The 17,971-nt window shown below is 49.7% G+C and overlaps 1 protein-coding gene across 1 annotated transcript in view; it reads left to right on the top strand.

The window, feature by feature from the left end:
* Nucleotides 1–9,914: 9,914 nt before the first annotated feature.
* PTP4A3 (protein tyrosine phosphatase 4A3) overlaps nucleotides 9,915–17,971 on the top strand; it is a 50,522-nt gene continuing 42,465 nt past the window's right edge. The window contains exon 1 of the mRNA XM_065629401.1: nucleotides 9,915–9,997. The gene's annotated coding sequence lies outside the window, so the exon portion shown is untranslated. The remainder of the gene's footprint in view (nucleotides 9,998–17,971) is intronic.

Below are 17,971 nucleotides of genomic sequence, written 5' to 3'. Positions count from 1 at the left end.
GTTGCTTCTAGTCTTTGAGCTTTTAAGGTCAAGAGTGGAACAGTCCCATTGCAGTTTTTCCGGGTACCACCACACCTGCTTTTCCATCTGCTGTTTCTTTTCTCGTGTTAAAGAGCTCTTTGGGGCAGAAATCATCTTTCTGTCCTGTGAATGTGCAGTATTTAGCATGAGGCGGTTTTCAGGAAGGATGCAGCCTCCTGGGCATGGGGAGAATTAATGCAAATAGTTGCCCGTGAAATACATAATCTGAGCAAAAACATTTGAGGCTAAAGCAAGATAGTATTTGCTCCTGACCTGGTGAGAGTTTTCCTGTAGGGGTAGAAGGAACAATAAAGATGATTCCCACATTGCTGATGCACACAGAAAAGGACATTCAGGTCCAGTTTTTAATGGCTGGCATTGTAGGAGCTCCTGAAAGCCCTGTCTTAATCAGGTTCCCACTTTGATTAGTGCCGTACCAACAAACGGGAAGATATCCCCGCTCCCAGACAGTTTACGGACTACACACCTCTGAAACACAGTCCTTGCCTCAACAGGTGGGAAACGCAGACCCAGTGGAGTGAGGTGACCTGAAGTTCCACAGCACGATACAATGGAAAGGTCAGAAACAGAGCTGGAGCTTCCAGCCCATGTGGCTGACTCAGACGCGGGCAAGCTCTGCCCAGACGGGCAGCAGGTCTTGCTCCCGGAGCCGTGCAGCCATTCTTGCGCAGAACCGCGTCCGACCACTAAAGCCAGTCAGACCTGCTCTGGGCAGCCCTCAGATGTCTCTGCTTTTGGCTTTCTGCAAGGTCAGGTCGCTCTGAGCTGGAGTTTGCAGCCCTGCTCCTCGCCCTGCACTTACACACGAAGAGGACATGAGCCCCGATCTCTTTGGCCAGTTGATCTCTTGGTCATTTCCAGGAACCCTGTGACATCGCCTTGCAAACTGCATGGCTTTGCCACTGTTTTTCTGCTGCAGATGATCTCTTCCAGCCCAAAATGTCCTTGATCCTATGATTAAAGCTTGCTTTGATCTTGCTGTGAGGAGCGGGAGCTTGGAGGAAGGAGTGAAGAAGCCTGGACGCTTCTGCCTGCTGCAACAACCTGACTTGGAGACAGAAATGCAAGAGCTACTTGGAGAAGTAAAGTCTTCAAAATATTTGATCCAGATGGAAGAGCAGGATCAAAATCACTGTAGTGCCTACTTCTCAGATGCACCCATGTCAAGGCTGAATTTGATTCTGGACCTACAGAAATAATAATTAAAAAGTATTCCTCCAACTTGAACACAAAGGAGCGTCCTCCCCTATTCCTCTAACGTCAAGATGACCAAAAAGCATGAGCTGGGCTTTGCACCAAGAGGGTTCAGGTTGGGCAGAGGTAACGTGGCCTTTTGCTCCTGATGATTTCACCAACCTGACGTTTGTTCTCATGTATCTCCCCGCCCTCCTCTCCCCAAAAAGCTGGAAACGCAGTTTCCCTAACTGGAAACACACATTTCGCAGCTAACATTTTCCAGACCACTTTGCAAGAGGTATGAATTCTTTCAGCACAGCTTTAGGAGAATCTCACTGCTCTTACCTGGCCCCTCCGTGTCCGTGTCCTGACAGATCCCTTCAGCAGCCTGCAACTCCTCCTGACTTCGCCTTTTTGTGGTGTTTGTTTCTTTGCCTTTCTTAAATAAACCATTGGCAGTTACTATGGTAACACGCCTCATTCTTTCTCTCTCCTCCCTGAAAGTCTATCTCTATTTAACGGGCTTTTAAAAAAAGACTCTATTTATATTTTCTTTTGTTATCCTGCCCCTGCTCCCTTGCAGTCAGACAAGGGCAGGCAGCAGTGCCGGCGTTACTAATAATGGCCATCCACACACACAAGAGCGAGCGGTGGGGATCAAAGCCGTGACCTTCGTCAGGAGATGCTCTGCTTCTTGGAGGAGCAAAAAAGAAATCTGAGACACGAAACACACAGTTCTCTGGTGGGAATCACTGCTGGCAGGGGCCATCCCCACCTCCCCACTCTCCAGCATTGTGCCAAGGGGCTGTGAGTCCCCAGAAACAGCCGTCATGTGAAAACCAGTCTTGCTATCACCGCAGGCAGCTTCCACCTTTCCTCCTTTCTCAGCATCAGACACTCGTCTGTGTTACTGGTAATTGGATAAAGAGAAAAATATGAGCTCTGCTGCTTTTTGCTTCCTATTCTGTGAAAAGAAAAACTCCCTCTCTATGCTTTTTCATTTTAAATCTCGGGGCTATTAGCGAGCGTCAAGGTTTATTTCCTTAAGGTTCATTATATGATTTAACATGCAGATTATAATTTATCTTAACCCTTAACTAAAGTAGTCGGTGTCTGAATTTTTACGATGGCAGCTTTTCTATTGTTTTTCAGGCATTTCTGCTAATAAAAAACAATGAGTCTGAAACAGTCCAAGCACAATTTTCTTCTTTTCTCCATTGAGAGGTTTCACTTGCACGGTCAGTCTGTTGCCAGAAACCACACGTTTTTTGGTCATCTTTAGGGTGTTCCAGGAAACATATTGTTGACAGATCTCAGTTTTTCAGTAGGAAAAGCAAGGAGAAGAAAGACTCCCCAGCCCTCCCCTTCTTCCGTCCACATAAAGACAGCTTTCAGGACTTCTTCATTGATGAAGAATGACCCCAACAGCTGCAAATCCATTTTTCTTCTCGCTTGTGATCTGTACAGGCAGAACAGCACAAGAAGATGTGATGCCCTCGGAGTGACACTCCAGAAAGGGTTAAGGTATCTAAACCTACAGCCTCAATAAGCAGCTCACAAAAGTGTCCTGTCCCCAGGGTAGGATCAGTGTATGAGAATTTGCTCAGATCATGTAATGTTTGTAACTCGATTTCCTGCCGGAAAGCTTCAGTGGGTGGAGTTTCTACTGAACCAGACAGAACTAGAACTATTTCCTTCTCCAGATTGCTTGTGCATGTCCAGTCAAGCTCAGCTGAATTAATAGCAACCGGCTTGTTTCCCCCACACACCCCTTCCCATTCACCTCTTGCAGCGGAGATACGGGAAGTATGTGATAATTTTGCTGCCAGGGTGAGTGCCTTAGCAGCTGGGATGATCCCACCACCTTGGGCAAGTCCCGTTCTTTCTCTGGTCCACCTCTTGTCATATTCTGGAGAAAGGATGTCCTAACAACCAGGCGCTTGCCCTACCAATTTCCTACATGACCCTGGGAAAGTCACTTAACCTTTGCCTGCGTCCGCTTTTCGTGAAATGGAGAGGAAACTTAGCAGAAGGTTTGCTTACCCTCCTGCCACCAGCAGTATTAAACCAGGGCCCATGAGGACAGAAAGCAAGAACCTCTCAAGTTTAAGCTTAAAGACCAGTTGCTATTATCTCCCGGAACAGTGCAGACCTGTGCTGGACCATCAGAAGTACTTCTGCAAGGGAAAAACAGCCCTGCTACCTCCCACACTCCCAACTGCAAATTGATTTATTAATTCCCTGCCTGCGAATCCCAGGAATCATGAGTTTCCTTCACACCCGTCGCTGAATGCAACCAAACCTCCTTGGAAAGGCCAGATCCTTCTCCAGGTACTTGTTTTTTGACCAAAGTTCTAGGCTTCACCAAAGTGGTCTAAGCTAAACCCCAGAAAGATGTTTTCATCTATACTAAGAGCATCCACATAGGGATGAATGTATGTCTAGCTAAGCGAGATCCTATGGATCTCATAAAGAACATCAGAGCTGGGGGCAGAGATCTACCCCACGTACGGCTTCTGGACTTTCTGGCTTTCAGTGGTGCCAGGTCAAGTTGTCTGAGGTTCAGCTGGTGATCCAGAGGCTTCATGGTCAAGGTTCAGATGAAGGTGGGCAAGCTGCCTTCCCTCAGTCGATTTTCAGCAGCACCTTTTGAAAATCCTTCCCAGGGTAAACAGCGAAGTCACTCCAGCCAAAAGAGTTGAAGAATTGGTGGGCAGTTGTTGGGTTGGTTTGTTTGTTTGTTTCTGGTTTGGTTTGGTTTGGTTGGTTTGGTTTTGGTTTTTGTTTGGTTGGTTTTCGGATGCTTGTTTGGTTGTTGCTGTTGTTGTCGTTTAGGGTTGTGTTGTTTTGTTTTGTTTTATTCTCATGGAACCATGGAGGAAACTCCTCTGAGGCACATGGACTCTTCTGGGTTTCGTGTTTCTCACCCTTTTCCAGTTGCTGTCTCCACATCAGCCTGTCAGTCGCAGTGCTTTGCTGGGTACCTGGGGCACACCCTCTCTCCCCCAACACCGATAGTATCATGTCCTCAGGATGTGTCTACGCTCCCAGGTAGAGCTGGTTAGGCAGAATAGTCCTTTCCTTAGGCCTGGCTAAGTCTGGAGGCCTGGGTGTGAGATAGAAAGTAGGCACTGCTTCTTATCATACAAGGAAGATTATGCAAGTATGTCCTTTAATGAGGCTCTTTGAACAGGTATGTGGGGTTGGCTGCAGGAAAATTCTGGCAAGGAGCAGGGTTCTTGCAGCATGTACCAGCCCAGGTTCCCAGTGCCAGATGAAATGGGGCGATGAGTTGCCCTCCACCAACCTCCTTCATCAAAAAGATCAAAACTTGAGGACCATAGCATCACCGAATGAACTATCAACAGAACATAAAACTCGAAATATATACCTATTGCTGTTACTTCACCTCCTTTCTGATTGCTGGCCTGCAGGTGTGGGAATGCACTGTGTGTAGTTTCGGGGTTTTTTCTTACAATTGCAATCATTTCGCAGACCACCTTCGGGCATGCTGGGGACCACCAGTGGTGCAGGGACTGCATGTGAAGAAGCCCTGCCCTAGGAGACCCATCCTGCCTTCCCTGATGTGGTTAAAATGCCATTCCACGTGGCGGTGCCTGCAAGGATTTAGCCACGTTCTCAGCCCAGAAGAAAGCCCAGGACTGTGCCATGTGCCTGAGAAAGCTTCAGCTGTGTAGGAGGGCAGCTGGAAGAAGTATCTACAGTATCTACAGCATTTGGTAGTGATCCTTTTATAGCCTCCCCCCTCTCTCTTATATGCAAATGCAACCTCTTAGTCTCCGGGCACAGTTCTTTCTGTTCTGAAGCCTCTTCGCTGGCTATTAATACCTGGGGAATCTGTGAAGTAGGCAAACAAGGTTTTGATGAGTGTGGGAAAAAGCAAGGCGTTACCACGTATGAGCGAACTTCAGTTTCGCTCATGTGCTGAATTAGTCAGTGCCTTCAAGTGAATTCCAAGTGCTGGTCCGGCTGCTAAATGACTCTTCTTGAAGAGGTAAGTGCTCCATTTTGAGCCTTTCCTGGAGGAAAAGCTAACTCGATACATAAAACCTGAATCAGAAGTATTGCATAGATTTTTTTTTTTTTTTTTTTTTTAAATTTTCTTATCTCTCCCAGAAAGAAAAAGTATCCACTAGTCAATGCACAGCAGCTTCTGAGGCTTTTGCAAGCTGGAGAAACCCAGGTCACTTGTAGTTCAGAAGAACACGATGCCTGTGTCAGGACTGGTGACTGGAAAACTCATCCAGCTGTTGAAGCCCCAGAGGAACATGTTGTGATGACTGCTTCACCAAAGGAAGATGCGTACAGAGTCAAGACACAAACTCCAGTGGCTGAGAATTTGGTGGAGTTGTTCAGTTTAAACAGTCAGTGGATGGGAAGGAGGCATCATTCTGCAACATTAACACTTGACGTATCAAGAATCCTTTTTTCACTTCCTACTCTGGAGGAATGATTCCTCCTGCAGCATTTCCAGCCCAGAATTATCACTTTTCTGCTGCTTTCCCCTCTAACAGAGCAGCCGTGAGAAGCGTTATCTGCAGGTGGCAAAAAAGGAGAGTAATTTTTTCCATCAGTTCGGTGTTAATGGTGTCCTGGCTTGAAGAAAGCTGCATTTGGCTGAAATAGAAATGACAGAGGGGGTAGGAAAGGATCACGAAAAAAAATTACAGAAATTCAGACAAAGCAGTTGCATGTGTTGCATTTTCATCCTTTCTGCAAACATGAAAGCTGCGTGGGCTTGATCCAGGAAAGCGTCCTAGCTGCAACACAAGCACTTTGACAAGCGCACATTAAAACACGGCAAGGCTTCCCACTAAAGCAAATACAGCCCTCTGGGATTAGTGTCTGCACAGAGGTTACCATCCTTCCACATTGCTTTTCAGTGCATTACGCTGAAAAACATGCTCGAGGATGCTAACATGCACAAGGGATTGCCAATATTTGTGCTGAAAACCCATTCAAATTTGTGAAATTACAGCTAACATGAAGCCTGTTTGAGCCTCTTAAGGCAGTGACCTGATTGTGGAAACATTCCTCTCCGCCTGTTCCTCTAAAATACAGAGAAGTGAGGTTAGGGCTTGACTTGAAGATGAATTCAGGCTTGCCAGGAGACCTGAAGGTGTTCCCCAGTTGCGTCGCGCATCATTTTTTAATGACTCCGTTTTCCCTCCCGCTTACAGCACAGAAGTTCCCCTCGCAAAGAGCAGCAGCAGAACTGGTACGAATTTACACCCTCGGCCGAGAAGCGACACCCTGAGGCACCGCAAGCCTTCGGCCTCACCCATGCGAGCAGGATCAAGCTGGGTTTCTCGGCACTTTGTCAGTGGAGCCTCACGCTGTTGCCCCTTTTTCTTTTGCCAGAGCCGTCAAGCTGAGATGGTGCTCCAGCGCTAGAATTCGCCGTGTGACATTTCGAATGGTAAGCAAAGAGCGGCTTGCCAGCCACCGCTCTCAGGTTCTCGGCTAAATAAATACAGATTACTGGCATTCGCTGCATCTGGGAGAAAGGCGGGTCTGTCATGTTCACAAACAGTGAAGGATGCAGAAAAACAAACGTCTTCCCTCAGAGCCAAATGCGGTTCCCCATCGTGCTTGGGAATCCCCGTGGAAGGAAAAGGGGTCATGCTGTTTTAACGAGAAAGGATTTGACCAAAAATACCCAACCAACTAGGGCAGCTGCAAAGTAGGTTTTTTTAATTTGTGCTGGGTTTTTTGTTTGTTTCAGTTTTCAATTTTTTTTGCTTTTAAAGACAGCATTCACAGGCGGGTTTCTCACTCGGTCCTACCATCACCAGCAATAGCAGGAGGACTTCTGCCCTTTGCCAGACTGATCCTAGCACCACCAAAAGTCACGCTCTGAGTATTTAATTAAAAACGTTGATGTGAGTAGCAGGTAATTTTCTCACTTACAAAAAGTGGCAGGGAGTCAAACGGCAAAACCTAAATGTCAATAGCAAGGGAAGTAAGAGTTTTCTTTCTGCTTTCAGCAGACATCTATTGCTAGGTGCAAATTTGCTGGTGTCTAATCAAGGTTAAACTTATGTTATGCCTCTGCCTTGAGAGGGGAAAGGGAAGGAGAAAGCTAAGTGTGCCAATGGATGTTCCTTTCGTCCTGCTGCCTGTTCTCAAACTTGCAGAAACTGAATGTCTCTAATATCCTTCAAAATTGGTCAACAGATTCAAAAGGTTTAGCAAAGGATCCACTTTATGTATTTACACATATACACTGTGGTTGCGTAATGTTCATCGCATTAAGAAATTTTGGTAGAATTGACTTATTTCCTTTACTAATTTATTTTCGCACGATGCATTAAGGAGTCCCAAACTTCTGTTTCCTTTTTTTTCCTCATCTTCTGTTTTCTCTTGGAAACACTCGCTATGCCAAATCGACCTTTCTAAACTTCTGCTGGAGGACTTGCTGTAGGTCATGACAGGTCAGCTCGTAACCAAAGAGGAGGCCCCATGGTCCTTTTAACAAAGTATGTTCTCAGAAACATAAAGCACTGTCAGATGGTTCTGGTTTAGAGGGCAATGTTTTAGTGCCTTTCAGAAAAGACGAAAAAAAATCCTTGAAATGCAAGCACATCCGAGGATTTCCCGATATTCGTCTGCCGTCCCTTCATTTCTACGTGTTTGTCCATGACTCCTGAGGAATCGCCTCATCCCTCTGTGCCTGTTTGTCACCCCCAACAGCTCTATCCTACTATTCCTTTAATGTCTGTGAAGCCCTTGGCTGCCTCCGCAGTGATTTCTGCTGAAAAAGTCCTCAATAAATCAGAAATAAATGAAAAGAGGCAGTTCGCGCTGACGTCAGGTGTTCTGTTCCTATTCCTTTGAATTTATGGCAGTTCTTTACGCCGCAGATCTAGACAGGGATTTATAGCCACAAAGGTCAACAACACACGGCGAGGCCCTTGGCCAAAAAGGCTGAGGAACAGCAGGTCCCGGATCGTGCCAACCCCTGGGGCAGTGACCTGCTGGGCGACACCGCTGCTCCTCACGCGTACCCAGCTCTGCTAACTGCAAAATGTTGTTAAATATATCCCTTATAGCGCTTCGGGAATGAGCGGCCTCTTCCCTGCACCCAGCAGGTTTGGGTTGAAGGGACCTTCCCAGCTCCCCCAGCGCCCCCCCTGCCATGAGCAGGGACATCTGCACCAGCTCAGGTTGCTCAGAGCCCCGTCCAGCCTGGCCTGGGATGTCTCCAGGGATGGTTCAGCCACCACCTCTCTGGCCAACCTGTGTCAGCGTTTCACCACCCTCAGTGTCAAAAATTTGTTCCTCATGTCCAGCCTGAATCTCCCCTCCTTTAGTTTAAAACCATCACCCTTGTCCTATCACAACAGTCCCTGCTAAAAAGTCTGTCCCCATCTTTCTTACAGGCCCCTTTTAAGCACTGCAAGGCCGCAATAAGGTCTCCCTGGAGCCTTCTCTTCTCCAGGCTGAACACCCCAGCTCTCTCAGCCTGTCCTCCCAGCAGAGCTGTTCCAGCCTCGAATCATTTCTGGGGCTCCTCTGGCCCCTCTCCAGCAGGTCCATGTGTGTCCTGTGCTGAGGACCCAGAGCTGGACCAGCACTGCAGGGGGGTCTCACCAGAGCGGAGCAGAGGGGCAGAATCACCTCCCTGACCTGCTGCCCACGCTCCCTGTGATGCAGCCCAGGACACAAAAGGCTTCTGGGCTGCAACCGCACATCACCAGCTCATGTCCAACCTTTCACCCACCAGTGTCCCCAAGTCCTTCTCCGCAGGGCTGCTCTCCAGCCCTTCGTCCCCAGCCTGGGTTGATACCGGGGGTGCCCCAACCCAAGTCGTCTTTGTCATCTTCTTATTTTTCTTTTTCCTTTTCCTTTTTCCTTTTTCTTTTTCTTTTCCTTTTTCTTTTCCTTTTTTCTTTCTCTCTTTTTCTCCTCATCTTCCTCCTCTTTCTTCCTCATCTTCTCCTTCTCCTTTTTCTTTTTCTTTTTCTTCTTTTTCTTTTTCTTTCTTTTTCTTTTTTCTTTTTCTTCTTTTTCTCCTCATCTTCATCCTCTTTCTTCTCCATCTTCTCCTTCTCCTTTATCTTTTTCTTCTTTTTCTTTTTCTTTCTTTTTCTTTTTTCTTTTTCTTCTTTTTCTTCTTCTTCTCCTCATCCTCCTCCTCTTTCTTCTTCTCCTTTCTTCTCCTACTTTTTCTTTCTTTTTCTTTTTCTTTTCTTCTTTTTCTTTTCTTCTTTTTCTTTTTTCTTCCTCTTTTTCTTTTTCTTTTCTTCTTTTTCTTTTTCTTTTTCTTTTTCTTCCTCTTTTTTCTTTTTCTTTTTCTTTTTCTTTTTCTTTTTCTTTTTTCCTTTTCCTTTTTCTCCTCTCTTTTTCTTCTCCTCCTCCTCCCACCACACCCACCTCATCCCCTACGCCCCCACCTCACACTCGCTCCTCACCGCGCCCCCTCCCCTGACCCCGCCCAATGCCCGTCTGGACACGCCCACCTCTAGCCCCGCCCACCGCACAGCTCCTCCCCTCTCTCCCTTAGCCCCGCCCCTTTCCCCGCCCCACGCGTCGCTCCGCATCGGGCAGGCTCCTCCTCATTGGCTCCCCGGCGCTACGTGCCGGAGCGCGGGGGGCGTGGCTCGGCGTGGGCGGGGCCGGGGCGGGCGGCGCGCGCGGGCGCGGACAGGCGGCGGCGGCGGCTGCATGTGCGGGGCGGGGAGCGGCGCGGAGCGGAGCGGGGCTGGGCGGGCGGCGCGGAGCGGAGCGGGGCGGCACGGCCGGAACCGGCGAGCAGGTCAGTGCACCGGACGGGCGCGGCGGGGGGAGTGAGGGGGAGGCGGCGGCACGTGGGGCCGCCCGCGCAACAATGCGGACGGGGTGGGGGAACCGTGTGCTGCTCATCCGCGGAGCGGGGTGATCCCCTTCCCCGGGATCGCGGCGGCGGGAGCCCGTGCGAGGAACGATCGCGGCGGCGTGCGGGGGAGGCCGCGCAGCTGCACGCTGCCGGCCCGGCGGGGGTGGGCGTCGTGCGCCGCCCTGCGCGGTGCGATGCCCCCGGAAACCGGGGGGGGCCGTGCGGGGAGCTGGACGGTGCGATTACCCCGGTAGCTGCATGGGGGGCCGTGCACGGGGTGCCCGGTGCAGTAACCCCCGTAGCTGCATGGGGAGGGGGCTGTGCGCGGGGTGCCCGGTGCAGGAGCCCCGGGAGCTGCAGGGGCGGCCGTGCCCGGTGCAGGAGCCCCGGGAGCTGCAGGGGCGGCTGTGCCCGGTGCAGGAGCCCCGGGAGCTGCAGGGGCGGCTGTACGCGGAGTGCACGGTGCAATAACTCCGGTAGCAGCACGGGAGGGTCATGCACAACCTTGCACGGCGCCCTTACCCCGGTAGCAGCAGTGGGGCTCAAGCAAGGCTTTGCACAGTAGCAGCGGAGGACGGGGTGGGGGTCATGCACGGTGCAATAACCCCGGTGGGGGAGCCGTGTGCGATGCTGCAGCCACCCACCCCATCACGGCCCTATGCACGCTGCTGCAGGGCAGCTCTGAGCAGCTGAGCACCCTGCCGGGCACACAACCCCTGCTCTGGGTGCGACACAGGGTGCAAATCAGCAGGTGTGAGCACTTGGAGGCTCGAAGGGGCCTCATCACCCTCCCCAGGCCGGACGTAGGGGCCCAGGGGGGAAGCACATACTCCGGTGCTGTCCGGTCTTGCCATCCCAATGGACGTTTCCCACCTCTTCGCAAGGAAATAATGTTGAATGCATGGGGCTGCGCTCACTGCATCAGCGGTTGCAGCGGTGACGGCCTGTCCTGTGCCATATTGGAGCGTGTTTCTGTTAAACTAACGAGCCTTTTGCTGGCCTGGCCGTGGCTTTGGGGTTGGGAGGCTGATGGGCACCAGTACGCAAGCAGGGGGGTCCCGTAGCAGGAGGGCACCCTATGTGATGCCTTCCTCTGCCATAGGTAAGGTGGATCTCGCACGCGACTGGAATTACTAATCCGAGCAATTAGCTGGAATCTGGCAAGTTTGCGCTGCTGCCAATTTCCAGTTAATTCACTTATGGCTTCGGCTTTCTGCTCAAAGGAGCTGAAACGTCAATGGGGTGACTGAGTGTCTGGAGCTGCTGGGTTGGTTTTAAGTGCATCCTTCTTGCTAAAGGAGGATCAGCAAGAAAACAGAGCTTTAATGAAGCCATGTATTTATTGATAGCAGTGGAAAAAGACTAACGTGGATTAATGGGGCTGGTGACTTTTTGTATACTAAGTATCATTAATCTCCCTATCTTGTTGTGAGCTGGATTTAAATTCCACTGTTATAATGATTTCTAATTTTTTGATCATTTTGTCGCTAATAGTGTATGTTGAAAATACTGCAGGTTGATTTAAAGCTGGGGGCTTGTACACGCACAAATATTCTGCACCTATATTTATATACATCCAGGAACTTAATAGCATGTTGTCACTAGGCTTCAGAGTTAACCAGGTGCCAGCTGGCCGGGGCTTTTCCAGCACAGTCCCTGACACAGCTGCTTTTTGGGGGGTGTCAGATGCTCGTAGCAGCCGCCGAATTTGACACATGGGCAAGCGGAGGAAGAGACTTTTAACCTTTGGTAAATGCTTCAACCTGAAATTCATTCCTTTGGGAAAGCGATACTTCTGGTAACTTTTCACAGGGCTGAAAATAGTCGAGTCACCGGAGCCCCACGAGTGGTTGCCCCGTTGGCTCTGCTTACAGGCTGGTTGCTTTGCAGAAGCAACAATCTTTTGTTGCAGCTATTTTCGTTTTATTTTCATGTGTGTCTTGATAGCTCAAAAAATCACTCGCCTCCTTCCAGTCAAGGCTGGTCCCTGATGAGAGGCATCCACTGGGATCGACCTCTTAAGTGCATTTCTTTGATTTGGCGGCAGAAGTGCTCACAGAAACGTCAAAAAAAAACTGGCGTTTTAGGCGCATTTCCAGCTTAATCATGCCCTGCAAGCAATGGAAATCAGCGGCTTGAAATCCAGCAGCACTTGATATTAAAATAGCAAACAGTAAACATTGGCTCCTATCAATAACTTTAATTATGGTTTGGGTTTTGTTTTAAATAGACACACGTCGTCGCCATAGGGAAATGGAAGTTTAGCATCCAGACGTGCTCAGTGGGGTGGTAGCGTCTTTGGACGTGGCGTAACATGCTTTTATAGCATAAATTAAAATAAACCAGGGTTTTAGCAGCGTAGCGTGCTGTTGTGTGAGGAAAACTGCGAATTTTTGGGGCTGAGACCGCGTGGTTTCTGGGCACCGTGTGCCGCAGCATGTTGGCGGACGCTGTTCTTCGGACAGGGAGAGCGAGTTTTACCGCTCCGGAGCTGAACCCCGCTGGGGTTTCCAACCATAAAACAAAGTGCAGAGGAGGCACTGTGTGTGCCAGTGATACCCAAACTGAAAGCAAAAATAAACACCCACGAAAGCTTTTTTTTTTTTTTTTTTGGATCGTTGACAGAAAAAGAAAGTGCTGATCTGCGGGTGTGAAGTCCCATGTTCGCTACGCACTGAACCTGGAAAATACAGATTATGGCATGTGATAAGAGCATGCACGGCTCCCCCACACATTTTGCATCTTTTCTTGTTCCCCTCTGTTTTTATTTTAAATTAAAGAGAGGGAAGCAGCACCCCTCACTCCATTAAATGTTCATTTTTTGCCTAGTTATGCCACTTTGTGAACACAAGACTGGACCAGATTCCTGTGGCCAGGAGCCCTTAAAATTTCAACAGCTCTACCTATAAATATAGTCGCTGTGAAAGGCAATCTGGCTTAAAAAAAAATAAAAAAAATAAAAAGCCACGCTCTTTTTTTAGCCCCACTGTATCTGCCTGACTTTAGTGCAATGCATCTTCGGCCAGGCAGTGAAGGCAAGGCAGCGTGGAGCATTGAGTATCTTGATTACTTTTTGTTAATTTATGCGAAGAATAGGTGCAAGCAGAGAAAAAAAAAAAAATCGTTTTTGTTTTCTCAAAGATCGTAGGGGGTGGGATGATGAGTCTGGCTCTGCACAGCTTTTTCAGAGGGACTTTTGCTTGGTCGCTCCACGGGGTGATGCGGGAATAAACCTGAAGCATCCCTTGGGTGCGAAGTGGTGTCCCGGGTGAAATATAAGCAAAAAAAAAAAAAAAAATTAAATTAAATGAAGAAAGAAAAAAAACCAGCTGCCACCTTGCCCTGGAGGTGTCTGGGCTCACCTGGCTGCTCTGATGCAACTGGGAAGCTCAGGGGCTGGTTTGGGACGTGCCCAGGGTTGCCCAGGGACAACCTGGCCCCGGGAACACGTACGGCGTGTTCTCCACGCCGATGGGAACCCCCCCACCAGCCCCACATGATAGTGGGGTGATGGCCACCGTGCACATCCCGCTGGAGAAGACACCTCTGCTCGCAGTGTCGGGATTTAGGTGGAAAACCTAAAACGAAGGGTGGTTTTGCAGCTTAGCGATGCTTCTCGGCGTGCCCCCGCGCTCGCATGGCAGAAAATCCGCCTTTGCGGCCGGAGCGGCTTTGACGTGAAGCCCTCGGTCACCTTGCAGTGCAAAAAGTAAAACCCGCTGGGGGGCTTTGGGGACGGGGCACGGGCTGGAAAACGGGCGAGGATGGGGCGGGAGGTCTTGACGCGAGGAATTGCTGCGTGTGCAGTTGGGCGAAGCGCTGAGCCGGGGCTGCAGACAGGATCCGCACGTGACCGTCTGAATTTCAGATCATTGCTGGACCACTTTGCCAACAGCCTTCTCGCGGCTCATCAGCTGCAATATCGCTTCTCTTTTTCCCCCATTTTTTTCTTTTTTTGTTGTTTTTCTCTTTCTTCCCCGCCCTGCCTGATCTCCGAGGGATGAATACGACACAGAGGGTGGCTGCAGCTGCTCAGGGTCTGTAACTAAATGAAAGGCAAGTTTTTTTGTCTTTTTTTTCTTTAATCTTAAAAACACTTTTACTGCGAGTCTCTCATATCTGAGCCGTTTGCATGTCAGGTTTATTTTCCCATGACATCGAGCGATTACAGGAGGGGGAAAAAGGAGGGGCTGGATGTTTTGTTGGTTTTTTTTTTTAAGTGCAGATCTCTGCAGAGGTATCGTAGCCGATCGATGGTAAATGTTGCTCCCTCTCATCTTTGTGATAGTTCTCGGCGATTTCCTCTTTTACGTCACTGCAGTTAATAAGATGTTTAACTGGAGAGCTGGGGGCGATGTGGCGCGCTCTCGTGTTGCAAGGAAGGGGGGGATGATGAGTTCCCGCACAGACTTGTGCTGGGGGAGATCTTATCGATGCAACCAGAACAGCTGGGTTTGGAGTTAAACGGTTGCCCTTCACCCTTAATGAACCTGACCTGGCTGCATCTGATTTTTTTTTTTTTTAAATTTTATTATTACTATGATTATTTTTCCTTATAACACCGGGAGCAGCAACTCAGTCCTCTGTATCAGCTGCATTGCCAGAGTCAAGGGTGCACCCCTTGACATTTTGAAGCAGGCTGTACATGCCTGGCTGGACTTTGACTTTGGTTTTTTCCCTTCTTTTTTTTTTTTTTTCTTTTTTTTCTTTTATCATAGAATAGTTTGGGTTGGCAGAGACCTTCCAAGCTCATCCCGTCCCACCCCTGCCACGAGGAGGGACATCTTCACCCAGATCAGGTTGCTCAGAGCCCCGTCCAACCTGGCCTGGGATGTCTCCAGGGATGGGGCATCCACCAGCTCTCTGGACAACCTGTTTTGATCACCTGAAGCGTTGCACAAGACCACTTGATGGCTTTTTTTGGTGGTGATGTTAGGGTGACAACGCAGGTGAGGTACCTGCAGAGCCAGGAGGGTCATTGGCTGCATGGTTTGAGTCCCGTGCGTGTCTCCAGTTGATTATAGAGTTAATAAAGCGTTGCCGTCGAATGTGCCTTGACCAGAAATAGCGTCCCTCCCCGCCGCGGTTTGCAAGGCCAGCTTGTTGAGAGCGGGTGAGTTGGTCAATAAATGCTCCGAGCTGGACCCTTGGGAATTTTGCACCAAAATGGAAATGCCCGTGTCCTTCAACCCTTCCCTCCTTGCCAAGTTGTTTTCTTCCCCTCTTCCTTCTCCAACCTGCCACTCAAGCTCTCTCCTTTCTGCTGTGTTTTTCCACAAGTGTCTTTCAAGCGTGACAGCAGGGAGAAGAAAGCCAAGCGCGGGGCCACAGGTGTCGCGACGTGGGGGTTGATGCCTATCAACCCAACCTTTGCTTGTGGCTTTTGGGGGCCCCCTTCGCTCCGGGTGACTTGGCTGACCGTGTGGCACAGGTGGGTTCTCATCCAGCAGCGGTTGGGCATGGGGCCACCTCTACCTGTCACCAGACCCGTTCCACCTGCCTGCACCTCTTCCAGGGCTACCAGCTCATCTCTAGGGTTTGAGTCCGCCTGGCCAGGGTGACCAAGATGTCCCCGTGTAGGTGTGGAGTGGAGAAGGGCTCCTTAACCCTTTCAGGGCAACAGGGTGGTCAGGGTGATGCGGAGGTTTTGCAAGAGAAACAACCACAAGCTCTGGTGGTGGCATCTTCCAATCTTCAAACAGGACCTATCACTCATAGTCATAGAGTCATAGAATCGTTTCGGTTGGAAGAGACCCTCAAGATCATCAGGTCCAACCATAACCTAGCTCTGGCACTAAACCATGTCCCTAAGAACCTCGTGTAAACATCTTTTAATCCCCTCCAGGGATGGTGATTCCATCACTCCCCTGGGCAGCCTGTTCGAACACCTGACAACCCTTTCCGTGAAGAATTTTTTCCTGATATCCAATCTAAACATAGTCCTGCCAGCACCGCAGGCTTCCATTGGTGATTTTGCTCTATAATCCTTTTTGTTGTTAAGAACAAAATACTTCTTAAAAAGCAACGTGCCACCACCACGTTGGGACATTGGCTTGTTTTTTTTGGAGGGTCGCAGCCTCCCAGCTCTGCTCTTGCTCCAGGGAAGAAGCAACACGTTTGGCTGCAGTTTTCAGCCCTCGTGGGAACAGGGTCTTAAATAACCCCACCGCATCCAAGCTGAGCAAGCTCATGCCCTCATTGCTGAATTATTAATTTTTCTTGCTTCCGCCATGCACAACAACCTTCTCCATGCTGCTCCTGCAACCTGGCCTGAGAGGAAATTTGGGTGCAAGGCTGGGCATTGCCAGCCCAACACATGTCCCCAAGCTGGGCGACCTCCTGGGGCCCCCTTCATGTGAACGGGGTCAGCAGCTGGGAGATCGCAAAGTGCCTCCCTGGTAATTCCCAGCTGCTGTTAAAGCGGCTTTAAAATAAATTCCCTCAAAGAGCAATTCCAAGTATTTGAGGGTTTGAACTTTTTCCGGAGAAGGGTTTTGGGAGCTGCCGGCTACCGCGCTGCACCCTGGCACGCCGGGGAAAGGCACCGAGGGAATTGCCCCGGTCATCCCAACCTCTAGAAAACACTTTTTTGATGTATACATTATATTTTTACTAGCTGCATGCGCAACACGGCGGTCAGAAATGGGGCGCTGCTGGAAGCAAAGCTCGCATTAAACTGGGAAAAGATGGGTTTGAGGAGCAGTGTCCTGGGTGCAGACAGTGCCAAGGCTCGGTGACCATCACCATGGTGTCGTACCTGGTCACCAGTGCTTAACCGGGGGTGCACCCCTTGCCAAACATTCCTCCTCCGGCTCTGCTTGGTGACACGGGCACAACAGAAAATAAACTTTGCAGCGAGCTTTGCCCTCCCAGAGCCCCTGACTTGCTTAAAAAAAAAAAACAAAAAACAACAAAACACTTTGGAGCAATGTGGTCTTTTTTTTTTTTCTCATGCTTATGAAAATTCTCATACCAAACTCACCCTCTCTGCCCCTGGTTCATTATTTTTTAAGGTGGCGTTAGGGGGCACTTAAGGGGAGGTTTGTCCGGCCCAGATTCTCAGCCTCTGCGTCCCCTCCTTTCCTGTACCCCATCAGTGCCAAATTACAGCTTATGTGGTGGGCGGAAAAACAGGAATTTTGGTCAACAAACAGGAAAATTTATGTCATCCCCACTGTTGCCCATAGAGGTGGTAGATGCCCCATCCCTGAAGACATCCCAGGCCAGGCTGGACGGGGCTCTGAGCAACCTGAGCTGGTGCAGATGTCCCTGCTCATGGCAGGGGTTGGACTGGATGACCTTTGGAAGTCCCTTCCAACCCATTCTATAATTCCCCATCCCAAAAGGCTCTGGATGTCCCTGTGCTGGTGCTCCCCAGGAGATGGGGTGATACATCCCAGGGGATGCAACCTGCTGGTTGTGGGGGTGTCCCCATGGTGCTGGGTACCCCGAGGTGGGGACAGCTATGTCTTTCCTTGCAGGGACAGTGCTGGGTTCCTGCCAAAGTCCCTTTTCCAGGACTTTGCCACCAGTGCAAGCGTAGCTGGGCTGGAGGCGGGTGGTTAAACCCATGGTCCGGGTCACCTCCTGCCCCTCTCAGTTCCCCAAATGATAGGGATGCTGATAACAGGACCATATCCAGGCGGGGAGCTTGCACCTCTGAGTGCGCATTCAACAGGTTTGGGGATGAGCTGAGCTGGTTCGGGGGTAAAACCAGCCTAGAAACCCCTTTTTGCAGCAGGGTTTCCTCCCTGTGCACCTTTTATTGCCATAGCACATCTGCTTCCAGCTTTAATTTTGTTCATGGGCCGTCCTTTACTCTGCCACCTTCTTAATTAACTTTCTGTCATAAGCGTCATTTTTTTTTTAAATATTTTTTTTTCTGTGTGGATGTGGCAGAGCTGTCTCCTGAGG

The sequence above is a fragment of the Caloenas nicobarica genome, chromosome 2, assembly GCF_036013445.1.
Source record: "Caloenas nicobarica isolate bCalNic1 chromosome 2, bCalNic1.hap1, whole genome shotgun sequence".
Classification (NCBI taxonomy): domain Eukaryota; kingdom Metazoa; phylum Chordata; class Aves; order Columbiformes; family Columbidae; genus Caloenas; species Caloenas nicobarica.
Note: the sequence above shows the minus strand (reverse complement) of the source record. Positions and strands in the feature narration are given on the sequence as shown.